This window comes from Doryrhamphus excisus, chromosome 7 (assembly GCF_030265055.1).
Source record: "Doryrhamphus excisus isolate RoL2022-K1 chromosome 7, RoL_Dexc_1.0, whole genome shotgun sequence".
Taxonomy (NCBI): domain Eukaryota; kingdom Metazoa; phylum Chordata; class Actinopteri; order Syngnathiformes; family Syngnathidae; genus Doryrhamphus; species Doryrhamphus excisus.
Window position 1 is genome coordinate 13,088,567 of NC_080472.1, and position 14,363 is coordinate 13,102,929.

General features: G+C 46.4%; 8 non-coding genes across 8 annotated transcripts; 3 read left to right on the plus strand and 5 right to left on the minus strand.

Moving 5' to 3' along the window:
- Positions 1-1,436: 1,436 nt before the first annotated feature.
- On the minus strand, positions 1,437-1,507 carry trnag-gcc (transfer RNA glycine (anticodon GCC)). The gene has a single exon. It is a non-coding gene; the product is annotated as a tRNA-Gly (tRNA).
- Positions 1,508-3,636: 2,129 nt separating this feature from the next.
- trnat-cgu (transfer RNA threonine (anticodon CGU)) lies at positions 3,637-3,710 on the plus strand. The gene has a single exon. It is a non-coding gene; the product is annotated as a tRNA-Thr (tRNA).
- A 1,246-nt stretch (positions 3,711-4,956) lies between these two features.
- Positions 4,957-5,120, plus strand: LOC131133618 (U1 spliceosomal RNA). Its single transcript, XR_009130899.1, has one exon. It is a non-coding gene; the product is annotated as a U1 spliceosomal RNA (small nuclear RNA).
- Positions 5,121-6,767: 1,647 nt separating this feature from the next.
- trnag-gcc (transfer RNA glycine (anticodon GCC)) lies at positions 6,768-6,838 on the minus strand. The gene has a single exon. It is a non-coding gene; the product is annotated as a tRNA-Gly (tRNA).
- Positions 6,839-7,082: 244 nt separating this feature from the next.
- Positions 7,083-7,156, minus strand: trnat-ugu (transfer RNA threonine (anticodon UGU)). Its single transcript has one exon. It is a non-coding gene; the product is annotated as a tRNA-Thr (tRNA).
- Positions 7,157-10,388: 3,232 nt separating this feature from the next.
- trnas-gcu (transfer RNA serine (anticodon GCU)) lies at positions 10,389-10,470 on the plus strand. The gene has a single exon. It is a non-coding gene; the product is annotated as a tRNA-Ser (tRNA).
- A 1,643-nt stretch (positions 10,471-12,113) lies between these two features.
- trnan-guu (transfer RNA asparagine (anticodon GUU)) lies at positions 12,114-12,187 on the minus strand. Its single transcript has one exon. It is a non-coding gene; the product is annotated as a tRNA-Asn (tRNA).
- A 1,396-nt stretch (positions 12,188-13,583) lies between these two features.
- Positions 13,584-13,657, minus strand: trnat-cgu (transfer RNA threonine (anticodon CGU)). The gene has a single exon. It is a non-coding gene; the product is annotated as a tRNA-Thr (tRNA).
- Between the last annotated feature and the right edge of the window lie 706 nt (positions 13,658-14,363).

Here is a 14,363-nt window from a genome sequence, read left to right on the forward strand (position 1 = left end):
AAAGGAGAAACAACGGCAGCAAAATAAATGAACTTTTTTTTTTATTATTCATAGCTTGTGATTAGTATTCATTTTTTATTTCTGAGAGTGTTTTTGAGTGTGGCATGGTAACCTGATGAATAAATATTCTTTGTTACATTGCATTGATTTTGTGTTTTATTTCAAGCACTGGTATCAATATAAGCCTGATAGGAATAGTTTGTAATCATATAGGGATTAATTGGAAAAAAATATATATTGTGGAGAAGAAAATGGTGACTTGACTGATGCTTAGACGGGATTCGGACACCTGACTTCATTTCTCCGAAGTCTCTCTGCTTGTCTGACATCTGTCTCGCATCCTGATTGGCTGGCAGCAAATGTCAACAACACCCGCGCGGCCCCCGCGAGCTAAGCAGGCCTTTTTCTGCTTAACCTGGCCTTTTTGATCAATTCCACAGCTGACCGAGTTTCTCGGGGAACTTAAAAAGCGAGAGGTTCAGTCATCACTGGGAACTTTGGAAGTGTAGTCACCTTAAGTCAGGTCTGCTTTGGTGAACTTCAGAGGCATCATGACCAGTCTGCATCAAAACATTATCTGAAATCCTGTTGCAGGTTTCTGGCATTGATTCTTAATTCAGTTGCCATCCCTGATAGATGGTAATGGTAATCATGCCCGCGTGGCAGGCGAGTCTCTTTGCTTGTCTGACGTCTGTGTCGCATCCTGATTGGCTGGCAGCAAATGTCAACAACACGCGCGCGGCCCGCGCTTGGCAAGTGAGAATTCTACCACTGAACCACCAATGCCACGTGGGGACACACTGTAAGAGAACAAAATTCAACTGTCAAGTGGATGAGCCTCTGCAAAGTGGCGCTGAATGACAAAACATCACAATGTCATACTCTTTGGATTCAAGCACCTTCTGGCGTAATGGGATCCACAACAATCACGTCAGCTGTGGATGCAACGTCAATGCGTTCTTGAAGGGCAAGTGACAAAAAGAAGTACATGGTTCACAAATCAGCTGCCAAAGTTTCACTGACCAAGCACCCAGGCACTGCTGGGATTTGAACCCAGGATCTCCTGTTTACTAGACAGGCACTTCGACCAGCTTAGCCACAGTGCCAGCAGTTCAGCTGGTACCAACACAAAAACAGTTCGCCAATGGGGAAAATGTTCATACAAGGGAGGGAGTCCAAAGTCCAACACATGTGTGAATTGAGAGCTCGAACCACCAACCTCTCAGTTAACAGCCAAACGTGCTGACCAATTGCAGCGACAGAGAGTACAACAGCATGACTGCAGTGAGGTTTCACTAAGTGCTGTCCACCTTAACTCTCGGGTGGTCCGGTCTGTTACGTTTCAGGTGTCATTCTGAATACTGCCCTTTTGCAGGAAAAGAGCCTTTGTACTTTTTCAACATGAGCTCTAAAGAAAGGTATAAGCTGAGATATACTGCATTGGCCGGGAACCGGACCCGGGCCTCCCGCTTGGCAAGCGGGAATTCTACCACTGAACCACCAATGCCAAGTTGGGAAACACTGTCGGAGAACAATTTAAATTGTCGAGTGGATGTGCCTCTGCAAAGTGGCGCTGAATGACAAAACATCACAATCACAACATAGGCACGGGATGCCAGGGGAGGCCGAGTACTAACAGAGCTGAGCGAGAGGGCATAAGAAAAATATTTGTGACCTTGTGGTGGTTACCCGACAGCACCAAGGATATGGTGCACGTCTGATGCGTAATGCATGCCAGGTGATGTTCATCTAGCGAGCGGACATTCTTGTGGGGGACAAGCTCAACAGTAGGAATGTTGAGAGAACTGACCAGTCCGCTATCAATGAAGTTCTCGTCCGCCCCAGAGTCAATTAATGCTGTGGTAGGAGAAGCTTCCCCCGCCCAGGATATCGTACTTTCCACCTGAAGTCGGCCCACCAAAGCGGATGACGCAGCCGGTGTGGTTGGAGCGGGCAGTGCCAGCAGCTGGGGAATATCCCTGGTGGAGGAAGAGCGTTGGCGTGCTGGGCGAACTGGACAGTGGGAAATTGTGTGTAGGACTCCCACAGTACAGGCACAGCCACAGGCATGGACGGTGACTCCTCTCCGCTGACGAAAGGCGACTAGCTCCCAGTTGCATGGGGACGACACTCCCGACGTCATCAGACGGCGCTCCGTGTTTTGTCTGAGTCACGGCTGGTGTGTGTTACTTTTTGTTGTTTTCTTGCCTGAAAGGACTTCTCGCTCGACCCAATTTTACTCTTGGTGAAACACTGATAATCCAGAACATAGCCTTAAACTGCAGGTGCATTAGTTGGGCTTGTGGCCACCTGGTCACCTGAACAGGGACTTGAATCCCGGACACTCAGATCAAAAGTTTATTGTTCAGGTGACTGGCTCAACCTTTGTCTTGTCTGACCATTAACTCTTTTTGTCCAGAAGATATTAGGCTTGTCCATGTGGGCAGTTTAAGACCTCCGTCGATCTTGGAGGTGGCAATTTCGGGACAGGGGCTTCTTCATCCCTGCAAGGTCAAGTACAGTATGCCAGAAGATTTTGCCTTGTGAGTTGTCCTCATTCATCAAGGGCCTGGATAGCTCAGTTGGTAGAGCATCAGACTTTTAATATGATTGTCTAGGGTTCAAGTCCCTGTTCAGTCCCCTGTTCAGACGGAGAAGAGTAGACCCCACATTACCAGCATGGGGACATACCAACCCAAGATGAGAACACACTGGGCCAGGTACACAGCAACATATGTGGCAGAAACGCAGCTTCACCCTGGCCCCTCGTTTAGCCTCTGCTGAAAAAGCGGAACACCACCTTTGCAGCTGAAAACGCTCAGTTGGGCGAGTGCGAGAATTAAGATTTAAAGGTCCGTGGTTCAAGCCTGGGTTTGAGCACAATCCCTGTTTACGTTGCGACTTTGCCAATAATTTGAAAATGCTTATTGGCAGGCTGAAAGGACCTTAACTTCATTCATCAAAAGGCCACCCCTTCAGACAACGTTAGAGGAGGTTACAAGCCAAACCTGTCAAGCCGTGATTGTGATTTCATGTTTTGTTGAAGAAAAGCCCATAATTTGTGGAACAATTTTCCCTACAAGGGAGAAACATTTGTCAATTTGGACAATTGTCAATATGCCCCCACTTTGGACACATCGTCTTGTGTCATTGTTTGGCAACTGCTTCACCAGTCCCCTTAAAGGGCTCACCCTTCATAGTGTAGTGGTTAGCACATTTGCCTTACATGCAAAAGGTCCCTCGTTGGAAACTGGGTGGAAGCAAGGCCGTTCAATTCCTTCTTTCACAAAAAAAAATCAAGGTGACAAATGGGAACAAGGATATGTGCTTGATCCCTGAAGGTGTGTACACGGGCATCTGTCCCCAGTTTGGACACACAATCCATATTTCCCGGATGACTGATCGGGTGCGTCACTGGCCTGCACGAAGGGGCTTATAGGAAGGAGGTGGCCGCTGTGGTGTCGTTGCATGCAAACAACATCCTCATCCTTGACACAGCGAAGACCAAAGAGGAGAATAATCGTGGATTCGGTCCGCTTACACTGGCAGGATTTCACCAGTCCTGTTGAAAGCCTGGCCACTGTTGTGTTTTTTGTCATGCAGTGGTTCGCCTAACACTGAAGACACTCCTTCGCCGGCGCTGTGGCTTAGTTGGTCAAAGTTCCTGTCTCGTAAACAGGAGGTCCTGGGTTCAAATCCCAGCAGTGCCTTGCATATGTGTTTCAGCGACTCCATTTTTTTCTCTCCAACATTTCAAGTAAATGTTTTGAATCAGATGTCATGTTCTGTTGAAGAAATATCCATCATTTCTCATGTCATATGTAGCATAAATGTCATATGTACTACAATGCTCTCGACAAAGGCAAAAACATTGTGCATTTGGACATTTGCGGGGATAAGAAAACAGACCACATTAGCAAAACAAAAGAGGTTCGGGTCTAACATTTAAGGGAAGCGCTCTACTATCTGAGGTAATATAACAGAAATATAAACAAAACATGGACACACAATGGACAACACAATAAGACAAGGTCCTCGACTGAGAATGCTGTCAGGACTGGGTTTAGGGTGAGACAGAGCATTTGTCGGATGCTCAGGGATAGATCCTTGTTAGAATAAAATGTAGATAGAATGAATATAGCATCAGTTATCACCCTTATATCCATTTGCTTAGACAATAGAAAGAGTGTTTGAATGTGCTGAAGAAGAAATGTTCCTGTGACCCTGATCAGAGACCCCCAGCAACCCCCAGGTCCTGGAGGTGCCTGGATGCGCCAACCGCAACCCTGCAGATGTTCACGTTAATCCTGCAAGAACGTGTCAAGATAAGAACTCATAAAACAATAAAAGTAATTCCTCTCACATACACACACATACACATAGAGAAACAAATACAGCTCGTGCAACTGCCATCCCTAGAGTTGCATGACCAGTAGTAGGGACCCCCGAAAGAGAATAAATAAAGAGGAGTTTGAACTGCATACTCAGTGGAGCGGCATGTAACTGGGTATGTGGTTTCACTCTCCTCGCTGCGAGTAACTTTGAATATTGTTGTCTGTCTCTTCTGTATTTCTGCATTTAAGTGTTTTTACAAGTGTCACAGGAGTTTGACCCTGACAACCCACTGACTCACAACGACCTTGCACATCTACACGTGTCAGGGTTAAACATATTGGCCTCTCATGTTACATGGTGTGACTAGGGACGTGGAGTCAGTACTTCAGTCCCCGCATTGAACGTCTGCAGCAACTGCCCTAAGCCACTTGCTGTCGCTGCCTTTGCTCAGAATGAAGTCACAAGAGTGCCACACAGACTGACTCCTTGAGATAACCAGAGTCCTGTCTCTGAATTTGGACACAGGTCAAGTGGCTGGGCTTGTTGTGGGCGACCTGATGAGACCACCACTCAGCATGTGGCATGTGCGAGAGACTAGTCCGGGCAGGACCGGTGCAACTCATACTTACCTGCCAGGGGAGATACCATGATCAAGAAGGTGGTTCACCCAGGGCGAGGCTCAGCCATTGCACATGGGTTGAGCTGACCTCTGCGAATTCCCCAAATGCGGGAATCTCGACTGCATAATTTGTGGTAGTGGGGGACTGTGTTCGCGCTCTCCCCTTATCCCGTGTTTAAAACAAGAGGCAGCACCGCGCCGAGCTCCTTGGCTTGCGAGTGCAGCCAGACCGAGCAAGAAACGACCAGCCCAGCACTACCAATGCTTGCTGGAAAGGTCTGCCCGTCCACGGGAGACAACCAACCAGCCGTGAGGCCGATCTGCTCTCAGTCAGGAAACCTCAATGAGAAACGGCAACAAGACAGAGAAAGGGGCGTCGGCAACCATTTCGATTGATCTGAGTCTAAAGTTCAAGGTTTGCTCGCAGGCAAATTTGAGGCAGCGAGAATGAGCAATCCGCACCTCTGAGTAAGAGTTCATGGTTCTCACCCAAAAAACGATAGCTTGTAGCCGTAATCGTGTTGTTGTTTGTATTCTGTGTTTTGTCTGAGTCACGGCTGGTGTGTGTTGCTTTTTGTTGTTTTCTTGCCTGAAAGGACTTCTCGCTCAGCCAAAGCAAAGCCAGGTAAAAACGCGTAATCATTTGTCCCTTTGTTGGAATAGTTGCATCTTGTGCCTGTAGTGACACTGCCTGCAGCGATGGTTATTTCACCACCACCACCTGCTCATACCCCGTTGGAGCAGCAGCAACCACCTCCTGTGCCAAAAAACTCAAACAAAAACCATGTCTGTGCTGTGGCCAACCAAAATCAAAATATCAAGTGGATGGGACATCAACCACGACGTTCATCAACAAGGCCCTGTCAGATAATCTTATTGCTGCAGAAGGTCTGACAGACCCTAAGATGCCATTTAAAGATTTCAGTCAAACAGACTTCTTCCAGCGAGAGATGGATGAGACAAAAAAGAGGGTGGAGGAAAAACAGCAGAAGAAGAGAAAGAGGGAGGAATCTCCTCCACCCCCTGTCCGAAAGTGCCTCTGCAGGATGCAGCTGAAGCAGGGCCGGAAAAGCCCCCGCATCCACACTGGCTTCAGAGAAGTACATCTACTGTCCTGCCAAAGTGTTCTCCATCTATAGAGAGCACAGGATGGAAAAAGAGATGAGCTGGAGTTCCAGGCCTCTCCTTTCTATGAAAATGAGAAACAAAGGCGGCAAAATAAGTGAACAATGTGTATATTCATTATTCATAACTACTTACATGTAGATTTTTTTATTATTATTGAGAGTGTTCTTGAGTGTGGCAACCTGATAAATAAATATTCTTTGTGACATTGCATTGATTTTGTATTTTATTTCAAGCACTGGTATCAATATAAGCCTGATAGGAATAATTTGTAATTATATAGGGATTAATTGGAAAAAAATAAAATTGTGGAGAAGAAAACTGTGACTTGACTGATGCCTTAGACGGGATTCAAATACCTGACTTCATTTCTCCAAAGTCTCTCTGCTTGTCTGACATCTGTCTTGCATCCTGATTGGCTGGCAGCAAATGTCAACAACACAAGCGCGGCCCGTCCAACGCTCTGACCAATTGCACAGAGACTACATCAGCATCAATGCAGTAAGGTTTCAATAAGTTTCTACTTCTGACAGAAATGTGCAAATACTCAAGTGCTGTCCACCTTAACTGTCAGGTGGTCCATTCTCTTACTTTTCAGGTGTCATTCTGAGTTCTGCCCTTTCGCAGGAAAAAGAGCCTTTGTACTTTTTTACATGAACTCTAAAGAAAGGTACAAGCTGAGATCCACTGCATTGGCTGGGAATTGGACCCGGGCCTCCCGCTTGGCAAGCGAGAATTCTACCACTGAACCACCAATGCCACATGGGGTTGCACTGTCGGAGAAAAAAATTAAACTGTCAAGTGGATGAGCCTCCGCAAAGTGGCGCTGAATGACAAAACATCACAATGTCATACTCTTTGGCTTCAAGCACCTTCTGGCGTAATGGGATCCACAACAATCATGTCAGCTGTGGATGCACCATTGACTCGTTTTTGAAGGGCAAGTGAGGAAAAGAGGTACGTGGGTCAGAAATCAGCTTCCAAAGTTTCACACTAAGCAGCCAGGCACTGCTGGGATTTGAACCCAGGATCTCCTGTTTACAAGACAGGCACTTTGACCAGCTAAGCCACAGCGCCAGCCAAGCAAGTCACCCTGGCAATGCTGCCTTTACTCTTCTAGACATTAACGGCTCCACCATTGAGACGACGCCATTTGTCGTGTGTCATTCGGTCAGCAGGGGGAGAATCCCGTATATTTGGCACCAATACAAAGGGTTTACCAATTGGGAAGAATGCAAGGGCTCTCCAAAAGAGGCTCTCCAACACAAGTGTCACACAAGGGTCTAGAAATGGTCCCTGGGACTGACACAAATAACTAGGCTGTTAATCTGGACTAACTGTTAGAATAAAATGTAAATTCAATTATTATAGTGTTAAGTTATCACCCTTATATCTGTTTGCTTAGACAATAGACAATAGTCTTGAGTGTTTTAAAGCAGGAACATTCCAAGACGCTGACCAGCAACTCCCAACTCCCCTTAGAGTTGCACGACCATGTATTAGGGACCTCCTAAAGAAAATAAAAAGAGAGGAGCATGAATGGCATACTCAGAGTGGAGCGGCATGTCACTGGGTTTGTTTTTTCACTTTCCTCGCTGCGAGAAATTTTGAATTTTGTTGTCTGTCTCTTCTGTAATTAAGTGTTTTTACAAGTGTCCCAGGAGTTTGAACCTGACACTAACATAAAATAATAACCTACAGAGTGTATGAATGCCTTTTAAAAAAGTGGGCTCTGGAGGGTCAGGATGGCCGAGCAGTCGAAGGCGCTGCATTCAGGTTGCAGTATCAAATGAGGCGTGGGTTTGAGTCCCACTTCTGACAGCTTCTTGCATCTTGAAGTGGCGTCACCCTTCATTCTAAAGTGGCCGAGGCTGCTCCTCCTGGGCAGTAAACCAGGGGTGCTTTTCAACATGACTGCTGCTGAAAAGTATACAAAGCAGACCTATTGCATCCTGGGGTCTTGCGTTTCTCCAGAAAACAGTCTTTGTTCTTCAACATGACCTCTGATAAAAAGTATGAAAACCAGAGTCATGGAAATACCAGTAGAGGACTGCTGGAATTAGAACCAAGGAGCCCCTCTTTGCTTGGCATGTAATTTGACCAACTAAAGCATAGTGCCTGCGAAGCATGCAAACTTGACAATGATGCCTTTAGTAAAAAAGGAAATCCTGTGCATCTGGCACCGACACAAAAACAGTTCACCAATGGGGAAAAATGTTCATTCAAGGGAGGGAGCCCAAAGCCAAACACATGTGTCAATTGAGCGTCCCTGGGTGGGCTCTAACCACCAACCTCTCAGTTAACAGCCGAACGCGCTGACCAATTGCTCCATAGAGACTACATCCGCGTTACTGCAGTAAGGTTTCAGTAAGTTTCCACTTCTGACAGAAATTTGCAAATACTCAAGTGCTGTCCACCTTAACTCTCAGGTGGTTCGGTCTGTTACTTTTCAGGTGTCATTCTGAGTTCTGCCCTTTGGCAGGAAAAGAGCCTTTGTCCTTTTTCAACATGAGCTCTAGGTAAAAGCTTAGATATACTGTATTGGCCGGGGATCAGACCCGGGCCTCCCGCTTGGCAAGCGAGAATTCTACCACTGAACCACCAATGCCTGCCTGAGGTGCCTACCTTTTAACTGGAACTGGAAAGGCTTGTGTAGCCCCGCACACAAACCAAGTGTCTTCCTCACATGCACACCCAATGTGGGTCTCAAACCCAGGACCCTGAGAGTAAGAGTCTCATGCTCTACCCACTGAGCTAACCAAGCCTTTTTCTGCTGTAGATATAATTTTTTGTTTTTCTTTTTTATCGATGTGGCCATCTTGATGTTTGATCAATTCCACAGACAACCTTGTTTCAGAAGGAGCGAGAGGAGCTTTATTCGTCCCTCAGTGGGAAAATTTGCAAGTTCCCGCAAGTTCCGCAACAGCAGGGGGAGTATCTCAGTATGTTTACAGACCATGGACTCCTCCTAAATTTAGATACATAGCCTTATCCATGCCAAAACCACACAACAACCTTGACCAAATCCTGATTGACATAACTGACTTGGTACATAATCACCGTCTCAACGGAACTGAATTAGCCCGACTGTTGACATTGACCACAGGCTCCAAGTATGGTGCTTTTTGTACGGCCATTTAGCCAATTTGGCCAAAGGGGAATTCAGAACACGCTTGTGGCCCATTGCCATTTTTATGGTACCTGGCGACTTCAACCAGTGAACTCCATCCATTTTCTGCCCCGCTTATCGTCATCAACGGACTCTATTCCCCACCCGTTACCAGCATGGGGACATTCCAAAACAAGATGAGAACACACTGGACCAGGTACACAGCAACATAGTACGTGGCACAGACACAGCTTCACCCTACCCCCACTTTTAGCCCAGACTGAAAATGCAGAGAAACACCTTTGCAGCTGAAATTGCTTATTTGGGAGAGCGTTGGACTGACTATCTAAAGGTCCCTGGTTCAAGCCCAGTTTTCAGCACAATCGCTGTTTGCATCGTGAGTTGGCAAATAGTTTGTAAAGGGGTGACTTTGTTCTCTTGATTTCATCAACATCGATCACAACAACACAGCCAGACAATTACATATTAAGACCAGACAAGTTCAGTTGGGAGGTGACATACAACAAATGTTCACAGCATTAGGTCTGCAAAGTGTTCAGCTGATGCACATTTACTGGAAAGGAAAATGGGCCATTGTCACGGTAGCCATGCCGACACAAGCTAAAATGTTTCTCCTGCCAGGACAACACCCACATGAAATTCAAGCTTTGCTCGCAGACGAAAAAGAACCAGCTGGAATGAGCAATCTGCACCTCCAAGTCTGAGTTTATGGTTCTTGCCCAGAAAAGCATAGCTCACAGCCGTAATTGTATAGTGGTTCCTACTCTGTGTTGTGGCCGCAACAACCCCGGCCGATTCAGGGTCATGGCAGGTGTGTGTTGCTTTTGTAATTGTATTGTCTGAAAAGACAAGATTATCTGTCCACTTGAAGTGTGGTGATGTAAAAATACACTAGTTTTGACCACACCTGTATTTTTAGTAAACATTATTAGCATGCAATGAATCAAAGTATAAGGTACGATGTCGGAGATCAAGAACGCTTTTGTTGGCAAAAAAAGCCATAACATATCATTTCGACAATACGGGTCTCAAACCCGCTATTTCTTGCATGTAGAGCAAGAACTCTAGCCTTTGAGTTAAATCCCCCCGCTGCACAGGAAGGCTGCCACAATTTCTGCAACACCAAAACACTAATTAAGATGTGTCATTTTGAGTCAACAAGACCATGTCCACAAAGGAGATGAGGTGACCGAGAGGTTAAGGTGATGGACTGCTAATCCATTGTGTTCTGCACGCATGGGTTCGAATCCCATCCTCATCGGACTATACTAATGCACCAGTTTTGACACCACCTGTGTTTTTAGGAAACATCATTAGAATGCAATTAATCCAAGCATCCGGTACGATGTGGGAGATTGAGAATGCTTTTTTGGCAAGAAAAAGGCATAATATACCATTTGGAGAATGCAGGCATCGATTCCACTTCATCTCACATGCGAAGTGAGCGCTCTACCATTTGTGGTCCTACAAGAATGGGATTTGTTTTTGTGTACTTCGAATGAAATGTTTTCCGCATGTTGCAGAATTTTCCACAGGAAAGAAATCTTTAAGATGTATCACCAAAAGAGCTGAACCGCCCAATGTGGGGCTCGAACCCACGACCCTGAGATTAAGAGTCTCATGCGCTCCCGACTGAGCTAACCGGGCATTTTTCTGCCAAGATATCACTTTTTAATTTTTTTAAATTGATGTGGTCTTCTTGATGCTTGATCAAGAAGATCAAGAGTGGCCAGTACAGTGGCCAGTACGGCCAGTACAGTGGCCGTACTGGCCACTCTTCTTTATGTGCTTCAGGAACAACAAAAGGGCGACAACCCACTGGCCCCCATATCCAACATCACACCACCCACCCACCTGTGAAACACCCTCGACAAGGCCGCTGAAAGACCGGGGAGAGGTAAAGAAAACGGGGGAAACCCCATTGGATTTCGAGTCCAACGCCTTAACCTCTCGGCCACCGTGACTCCTTGGAAAAGACCAATGGGGGCAGGTGACCCCATTGTCCTAGAACAAAAATTTTGCTGATGTCAAGGATCAGCTGGCAACATGTGCATGGGAGGAAGACACATGGTTTGTGTGAGGGGCTACACAAGTCTTTCCACTTCTAGTTAAAAGCCAGGCACCTCACATTGTTTCCATAAAGTACCAAGGGATTGTCCTGTTGCCCTTGTATTTTGTGGGCAAAAAGGAGGCGTTTGCAAGTGGACCTCAGACCCTATCGCTGGTCACCTGAACAGGGACTTGAATCCCGGACACTCAGATCAAAAGTCTAATGTTCAGGTGACTGGCTCAAACTTTGTCTTGTCTGACCACTCTTTTGTCCAGAAGATATTTGGCTAATGTGGTCTGTTTTCTTAAACCTGCAAATGTCCAAATACATCTTTGTAGGGAGCATTGTAGTACATGTGACATGTATACTACATATGACATCAGAAATGATGGGTCTTTATTCAACAGAACAAGAACAACATTTATTTTAAATAACAGCATAGGAGGTGCTGAAACACAGAGAAGGCACTGCTGGGATTTGAACCCAGGATCTCCTGTTTACTAGACATGTCTGTCAAAAAATCACAACAGTATACAGTGTCTTCTCTTAAGGGCCCCTGCTTACCAGTTGATGGGGTTTGACTTGATTCCTTTTAACATAAAAGCATTCCGTCGTCTCTTAATCTATAATCCTGGCTGGCGCTTTTGCAAAAGCTAATATTTTCAAGCAGAGCTTCAAACTGAAATCTGTGACTTGATCAACCTAACTTCTGATCAAATGTGTTAGACCATGGAAGCTGGAATGTGCTTTTGAAAAGTCATTGACACGCAGTTTGCCAATTGGGAACCACACAAGTGCTGTGCAAGAGTGGAGCACAAACATGAAGGAACAGTGACACTGATGCATCCAGAGAACGTCCCTGGGTGGGCTCGAACCACCAGCCTCCCGGTTAACAGCCGAGCGCGCTGACCGATTGCTCCACAGAGACTCACACCTTGCCAACTTCTGTTCAGTTGCTATGCGTCCAGCATGCCCTTTGTTTTGGATGTGACTCGCACCTTCTGGTGTAACAATTGAGGCATTGCAAACCAGGACACCAGCTTTACTCTTTGATGAACGCAAAGTATTTTTGGGTACAATCCTCTCTGGCTCTCAACGAAGGCGGTCACATCTTTCCCCTCTCCTCCCTATCCCTTATCTTCCCTGCTTAGCGTCTTTGTCTTGTCTAGTCTCGTCTTCTACTTCCTCAAGAGCCTCTCACTGCACTGCTCTCCAAAAGCCTAAATCATGGAATTGATCAACTGGTCTCTCCACGCAATTGACACGATCTTCTCGACGAGAAGCTCAGGTACGGGGGAACCTGCCTGCCCTGACGGAACGTTCACCGCTGGGTACGTGATGGACAGTTGGGGGAAGTGGAAGGTCATGTGCCTGGCGATTCTTTCCGTGGAGGACATCGAAGACGTCTACCTATTCGGAACCATGATAACAGGTCTGTTGCTGATTGGATTGGGCACTTTCCTGGTGTATCGCAAAATTCGTATGATGATGAAGGCAGCGGATCGAGCTGGCCCACAGCTGCCCATCGTGAATGATTTGGTGGGCAAAGCCGTTCACACACTGACTGTGACTACCAATCACAACAAGGATACCATCTTGGTGAAGATTTCGGCTTTGCAAAAGCAGTTGGATCAATTGGGAGGCCAGAAAGGACAATAGGGTGGTCCGGTCTATTGGAATGTGGCTGCCCGACCCAACCCAAACAATATTCTTAATCTGGATTTCGGCGTCCCCACCAGCCCCACGGCTAACCAAGGTCGTGTTGTGAAAACAACTTCTCCCAAGAGATTGCTGCAGCGGGACGCTCTGACCCTCCTACATTCGTTCATGGACACCTGTTGTTTCTCTTCTCTGGCCCACCACGGACTTCTCCATGGCAACTGCTATGTGTCGCAATGACACCCTGCGAACTGAACTCCGGGTGGGTGGGGGAAGCCTCGCAGGCATCCACATGCTTTATGTCTGCACTCAGCAAGGCAGAGACAGTGTCACTTTGACGTACTCCAGCAAAGGAACCAAAATAGTTCTGTGACTGGACCTTCTCTGCCAACATTGCAGCAGCAGGGGAATTACCTCAGATAGTAGAGCGCTTCCCTTAAATGTTAGACCCGAACCTCTTTTGTTTTGCTAATTTCTTAGCCCCGCAAATGTCCAAATGCACAATGTTTTTGCCTTTGTCGAGACCATTGTAGTACATATGACATTTATGCTACATATGACATCAGAAATGATGGATATTTCTTCAACAGAACATGACATCTGATTCAAAACATTTACTTGAAATGTTGGAGAGAAAAAAATGGAGTCGCTGAAACACATATGCAAGGCACTGCTGGGATTTGAACCCAGGATCTCCTGTTTACGAGACAGGAACTTCGACCAACTAAGCCACAGCGCCGGCGAAGGAGTGTCTTCAGTGTTAGGCGAACCACTGCATGACGGAAACCACACCAGTGGCCAGGCTTTCAACAGGACTGGTGAAATCCTGCCAGTGTAAGCGGACCGAATCCATGATTATTCTCCTCCTTGGTCTTCGCTGTGTCAAGGATGAGGATGTTGTTTGCATGCAACGACACCACAGCGGCCACCTCCTTCCTATAAGCCCCTTCGTGCAGGCCAGTGACGCACCCGATCAGTCATCCGGGAAATATGGATTGTGTGTCCAAACTGGGGACAGATGCCCGTGTACACACCTTCAGGGATCAAGCACATATCCTTGTTCCCATTTGTCACCTTGATTTTTTTGTGAAAGAAGGAATTGAACGGCCTTGCTTCCACCCAGTTTCCAACTAGGGACCTTTTGCATGTAAGGCAAACGTGCTAACCACTACACTATGAAGGGTGAGCCCTTTAAGGGGACTGGTGAAGCAGTTGCCAAACAAATGTGTCCAAAGTGGGGGCATATTGACAATTGTCCAAATTGACAAATGTTTCTCCCTTGTAGGGAAAATTGTTCCACAAATTATGGGCTTTTCTTCAACAAAACATGAAATCACAATCACGGCTTGACAGGTTTGGCTTGTAACCTCCTCTAACGTTGTCTGAAGGGGTGGCCTTTTGATGAATGAAGTTAAGGTCCTTTCAGCCTGCCAATAAGCATTTTC